A 7,113-nucleotide genomic window follows, 5' to 3' on the forward strand; every position below is an offset into this window, starting at 1 on the left:
ACCGGAGATCCCGGGTTCGAAACCCATCGCAGCGACCGCGTTTCGATGGAGGCGAAACGGGAATGCGTCCGTGTGCTGTGCGATGTCAGCTCGCGTTAAAGATCTCCAGGTGGTCCAATTATTCCGCAGCCTTCCACTACGGCACCTCTTTCTCTTACTCCTCCTTTCCTTTACGGAACGGTTCAGGTGTGGTGTCCGCGAAGGATTGTGACAGATACTGCGTTTTTTCCTTTCCTGTTAACCAATTTAAATTTTACTCGTGTATAGTGCTAAAACCCTGTGTTCTCGCTATACGGGGCTCTTGACCCAATTTCGTTAAAACTGTTCTCCGTGCTAGTTTAATTAGTTTTAGCCAGGATGGATGGATGGAATATAGGAGCGTCCCCTTTGAAAGGGGTTGGTAGCAGTTGCTGTCATGCGATAATGGTACCTAAAAAAAACCGGCTGAGAGCGTAGAGCTTTCAAGGCGCACTCTGATGCCATTTTCACGACGAACTGTCGTCGCTGCTGAAGCCGGCAGGAAGTTTGATATCACGGTGACTCCAAGGGAGCTTAAACAGGAAGAAACACGCAATCAGCGACCGTAAACGAAGGCAGGCTGCTACTCGGGTTGCATGCTGTGTTATTCTCTTAGTCTTCGCTATCATTCTTACAAGACGCGGGAAGGGCCAAGAATAGCGACGCTTTGTGAGCGTGCAAGTCGCGAGACATTCTATATAGCTCCCACTTCTCGCGAGTATTGCACAGTGTCGCAGGAGTGTGAACATGCAAAGGCGATATACCGTATTTACACGATTATCTGTCGCACTCGTTTCAATGAACGTCGAACCATATTCGAACCTCAAAACAGCATGCGCGTACTATCGGTTACGAAATCGAAACAGCGTTACCAATGTATCGTGTTACATCAAGACGTGGGCAAGCCTAAGCTGCGTCACTCGTGCCACTCGGCACAAGGCGCGCCTCTGCCAATCGGGCTGGCCAGGGCCTATATAACAGAGCACGGAATAAAGGCTGGTCATTCGCCTTCCTGATGTCTGCCTGTCACTTCACCGTTCACGGAACCTTACATGGTGTCAGAAGTGGTCCCCCTTCCTCGACAGCGCCCTGAACTGACAGAAGACTTCAACGCAGGCTGCAAGAATGGAGCTTCTGAAACCCCCAGACCAACTTCGCATCACAGGTGACGTTTCCAAGAATTGGCAGCTCTTTAGACAGAAGCTGGAACTATACTTTACCTTAGTGAAGCCACATGACAGTCCGTTGAGCGATTCAGCAAAGACTGCGATGCTCTTGACTTTAGCCGGTGACGACGCTATCAAGGTCTTTAATAATTTTACATTCAACGATTGGCGAGGGCAATGATAAGAGGCGCGCCTTGTGCCGAGTGGCACGAGTGACGCAGCTTAGGCTGGCCCACGTCTTATCGTAACACGATACAACCAACGGGCGAAGGTTCAAAATGGAATGTGCCTTAGATCGGGTAGTTGCTTCTTATCTCTACTTTTTAGTCTTTTTTGTTGAGGTTTTAACGTCCCAAAACAGCATCGGATACGAGGAATGCCTGTAGTGAACTCCGGAAATGTGGACTATGGTAAGTTCTCCTTTACGACATCGCACAACACGCGGGCGTCTTGTGTTTCGTCTCCATCGAAGGACTGCCGCCGACGCCAGCATCAAGCCCGCATTCTTAGGATCAGCAATCGAGCGCACTGACCACTCAGTCACAGCTGAAGTACAATTTTACTTTTGGAGAACAATGTTTTGTTGTGTGCAAACTTTGTTGAAGCGGGAGGCCGGTAGAGGCTTTTTTTTTTTTTTTTTCTTTTACGGCGCAGGTATTGGCAGACCTCGTTTCTTGCATATATGTTTAACCTTTCGTCGGTACTTTTAATGCAAGACAACGTGACTATGTTTTATTGCTTTAGTAGCTGTCACGCACACGCGTACACTCCTTGCTTAATTGTTGTTGGATTTCACTGTGCCAAAGTGCACTAATAAACAGGCCACATCGTAATTTTTAATAAAACTTTGGTTAGGCCTGGTTTGTTCATGATTTTCGTGAAGTAATTTTTATTTATGTTTACTTGTCAATATAGAAGATGTAAATAAAGGTCTGAAATCACATTTATCAAATTTAATGCTACAGAAAAAAGAAACCAGCCAAGAAGACGCACATAGGAAAAAACAGACGCAGAAAGAAAGAGGCTCTTTTTAGCTTTTGTATTAGCTTTTGTAGCTCCAGCCTCTTTAATAATAATAATAGTAATAATAATCAAAATAATAATAATAATAATAATAATAATAATAATAATAATAATAATTGGTTTACAGGAAGGGAAAGGCGCAGTATCTGTCACACTTGCTTCTGTGGACACCTGAATCGCGCCGTAAGGGAAGGGAGGAAGGTGGGAGTGAAAGTGGAGAGAAAGAGGAGCCTAGTGGAGGGCTACGGGGTGATTCCGACCACCTGGGGATCTTTAACGTGCGCTGACATCGCACAGCACACGGACGCCACTTCGTTTCGCCTCCATCGAAACGCAGCCGCCGTGGTCGGGTTCGAGCCCGGGAACTCCGGCACAGTGGTCGGGCGTCTTACCACTGCGCCACCCCGGCGGGAGCATTTGCGTCTGTTTTTTCCTGTGTGCGTCTTCTTGGCTGGTTAGTCTTTCTTCATGCAATGCACCAACTAGCCCAACAGTGTGTTTTAATGCTTCAGCTTTGACTGTATAGTCATGAGTTGAGATGCCCAACCTAACGGCTGAAGGCAGACAGCTACGGCGCAGACTTTTAACATCTGGAAATGCCGAAGGAGAGGTACTGTGAAAATGAAACTATGAGGAAGTTCTTTACGTGTGATCGAGAAAATACTCCTTCACCTTCTTCCGGCGGGCAAAGAGTGTCATACTTTCAGAGGTTTTCCAGGTCGTTCGCGCATATACGTATACAATGGAACAGTTATTTGCGTGCTGCGAAAAAAAAAAAAGAAAGAAATAGGTTGTTGCGGTCGTTATACCTATAGGTGTTTGCCGCTCCCGGCCATGATCTCAGGGTAGCAGTGACATTAGTCACCCAACCCGTTTTCTCCGGGGTGAGTACCTACAATACAAGACAGACAGGAAATCGTCGAGACACGTTGCAAAAATAGCACGGCGCTGCTGTTGACCTGGCTAATGAAAATAATTCGCTCCGCGTGTCACGGATAGCGTGACACAAGTAGCGTTGAGAGTGCGAGAACGGGTAGCAGGACGTTCCTTCCGTGCGCCTCGCTTTGCGGGCCGGCATTCGCGTGAGACATCCTTGACCTTGGATTACGTTACGTCATATTAGCGGCACGGCGCGAAGCTGCCGCATTGCGTACACTGCTCAGAAGCCGCCCCAACGCGCCAGGCACGACAGATCGCGAAGCAACGTCTTGGTGCCGAGGTCAAAAGCGCTCGGTTTCATGATTGCGGTCGTTATAACCTCTCTGCCTTTCCTTATTTATCTCTCCTTTCCCAGCTCACAAACACGTGTTATCGAAACTATTTCATGGCGAGTTAAAGAAGCTAGCCTTTCTTCACTGTAACATCTCAGCATATTTCGATGACTTGTAGAATTCTCTCCACAGAGGGCGGTTCCTGGATTTCTCATGGTGTATTCCAGTCGGTGATTTGGAGCAGCTTCCGAATCTGTGAAGCAACATCTCTAGACAATCTAGGGAGAATAGTGTTACGGCGTTACGGCCCATTTAGGAATCTAAATCGCCGATCGAAGCATGCCATCGGTTTCGTGCGGAAAGCAAGCTCGCTTCGGAAAGCCGATATCTCAGCAGCGACAAGTTGACTCGCGCTGGCCTTCGCTTACCCCCTTTCCTTTTCCGTCTGTGGGCGATGAAATCAATCTCAAGCGTGCTCACCGCTGTCAGTGAAACCTGTTCAGTGCATGTCAAAAGCTCTTCATCCAGTCTTGTCCTGGTTCCAGATAAATTCCAGTTAGTTCCGTTTATAGCTGGAGCTAATGGAGCCAGATTAAGAGGGCAGCTGCGGTGATTAACGCCGCCTGTACGTACTCGACTACCTGCAGCTCCTCCCACAGTTCGCACCTTGGCGCAATGGTTCACGCGTAGACGCATAGGTCGACAATTTCTACGCAGGAGACCTGGCGCCTTGTGAAGATAATTTAACATGCCAAAATATTTAAAATCGCCGCTCCGCTGTGATTAAGAAGGGCCTGAACTACTAGCATGTCCATGTGCCTTTCTTTTTAAGGCGAAATCCTATCTAGGCTCATAGCGAAAATCTCGCGATCGCGAGATGTGTGCGAGATTCCACGAGATGTGCCCGCGAGACGTCGCAGTAGGTTCTGACGCCGACATATATCCCCCTTTCTGATAGTTAAACCTTCATTCTCGAATGTCGAGGAGTCCTGAGATGCCGATATTGCCGAGGACGAAGCCAAAGAAAAAGGAAGAAAGAAATGAATTTATTGCAAGTACGCAAACATGCAAGATAGAGGTAAAAAAGGAGGAAGACTGGCTTTCTCCATTTTTTTTTCTTTTTTTGCGTTTCGAGGTTGGGAGAGAGGTTCGAAGTTCGATTCGTAGTGTCGATAGGGTGGTCAAAGCGACGGCGCTGTGCGCATCGTGGCGTGGCGTGCTGTACTGTCGTCTTAGTTGACCAACCCTGCTGCACCGAAGGCACCGGAGATGCCTGCCAGGGATCGCGGGCTCTTCCGAGGTGAAGCGGAAAATAAGGGACTTGGTCCAAACCGTCGCCTCGAGTGGTTCAGTTATTCTTTCCTCCTCGAAATAACTTAAATCCGCCTCAATGCTCTCTCGTAAGGTTCTTAAGGTTAAGGTTCGGTCTCTTCAATGATTTTTTTTTTTTTTCCCTTCAGTCAGGAGGCACTGAGTCGCGCGCTTTAGGGACTATGCTTTATTAGTGCGAAGAAACGCATCTCGACTTAGCGACCTTTCAGTTCTTAGTTCAAAATGAGGACACTGAAGCTCCGGCTTATGACGCTTTATCGGCCCGTAGTCATCTCGAGATATTACACACGTACTCGTCAGCATATACTCGTGACTCGTAAGATACTTCACATGAAAGAACACATGACGTACAATAACCCCCACTTGTTCGGAAGCCATATAAGCGTCCCTTGCAGTCAGTGTAGCGGGTCCCACAACAGAAGTTTTGCGAGTCCGAATCTCGTCTAAAACCTGGAAGTTCTTTGCTAAACGGAATAATATTTTGTAATAAAGTTCATTGATATATTCGATACCCTCTAATTCGCATTACAACTCATGTTTTAATCAATCATCCCGTGCTCGACGTTATGTTTCACGTGAGCGTTATAGAGAGGGGGGGGGGGGGGGGAGAATTTGAGCTCTCGGTCGTGTCAATGACGTCAATTCCCCATCGACCAATCAGCGTTCCTCTGTTTGCTTTCTGGGGATTTTTTTAGCTTCACTCCATCTACGGGTTGGTTGGCTGGTTCATAGGAAGGGAAAAGGCGCAGTATCTGTCACACTTGCTCTGTGGACACCTGAACCGCGCCGTAAGGAAAATGATGAAGTGGGAGTGAAGGTGGATAGAGAGAAAGGGGAGCCGTAGTGGAGGGCTACGGAGTAATTTCGACCACCTGGGGATCTTTAACGTGCGCTGCCATCGCACAGCACACGGACGCCACTTCGTTTTCTCACTTTTTCGCATAAAACGCAAACGCAGTGCTTTAACGGTAAAAATTCCTATACAGGCGTGGAACGTGTGTGCAGAGGCTTTGTTTGTAGGGATTTGTACTCAGAAGTTTTCAAACGCCAAATAGAATGTCCCCCCATTCCTTTCGCTGAACCAAAGTGCACGTTCAAACTAGTTCGAAAGTAGTCGAGTACATTTTCAAGTTTTCGGGTAACTGGCAGAGAGTTTGAATGAACACGCCATAGTTTTCTCCAAGGACTGTTTCAAAAAACATAGCCACTCCGACTGCTTGCATTCAGCTGCTGTGATCATTGTGCGCAGGAAAAAAAAGTTTCAGGACAAGGCGGATTGGCGCGATGGTGTTCAGTAATACATGTTCATATGAATGACCGATGGAGAAATTCTAAAAAAAAAAGAAAAGTGGAAGGAACAACACGAAGACACACAGGAGAACTGATGGACCCGTACAGGCACTAACAACTGTTGTTAGTCAGCGCCTGTGTTCGTCCCATAAACGTTTTGTTCATCCAGTCTCCTGTGTGTATACGTGTTGTTCCTTGCGCTGTCTTTTTAGAATGGTGTACCAACTAGCCCGGCATCTCGCACGACGGAGAAAGGTTCAGAGAGGCTAGATATAGCCCTACGTTCATATCAGTTGTAATTTGGGCCTGTTGGTCTGTTTGCATGGCTAAGGGCTAGTTGTTCCCTTAGCCATGTTCCCTTTAACAATGGACTGTACTGTACATCAACATCGCGCAGTACACGAGGGCCGTGCTTTGAGCCTCTACATAAAAGCGGCCGCCGCGGGATTCGCTCCCGCTTTAAAATTCTGGAGCACCTTCGATGCCGCCACTTGATTAACATGGAAACCAACGCTCTTGGCACAGCGCCCGCAAACGCAGCTGAAGCTTCGTCGTCGGAACGCTGCACATATGCAGGATGCCGGAGCCGCAGACGCGCGCGGTGCAACAATAGAGAGATTTAGCATACCGTGATCCGCGATCCGCCACCGCGACCCTCTACCACTCGTGGGTGGGGCGCACAAGCTGATTAGTTCCGATGCAGAAGGTCAATGTGCCGACATCAAGTATGTGGCGCCATCTATCGGCATCAACGTGATCTGGGCATGCGCAATGGAACGCGCGGTGGCGGATCACGGTAACGGTTCGCGGATCACGGTGTGCTAAATCTCTCTAATGACAGAAGGAAATCATAAACAACCCGGAACGTTGACAACGGGCGAGGATTTAGAAGCAAAAGCTTCACTACGCTGTGTCAGCCAAGGTCAATCTGTACCCTCGCCTGACCTTCAATGAGCCAGATGTCACAGTGGGGCTGTATAGCTTAACCATGGTACCACATATAGCGTACCACCAATTGACCTTTGATGGCAGATACAGCATCCCGTGTTGTCTCGTGTAGTTGACTGCGTCCC

Source organism: Amblyomma maculatum, chromosome 11 (genome assembly GCF_055883805.1).
Source record: "Amblyomma maculatum isolate TAMU_Amacu chromosome 11, ASM5588380v1, whole genome shotgun sequence".
NCBI lineage: Eukaryota > Metazoa > Arthropoda > Arachnida > Ixodida > Ixodidae > Amblyomma > Amblyomma maculatum.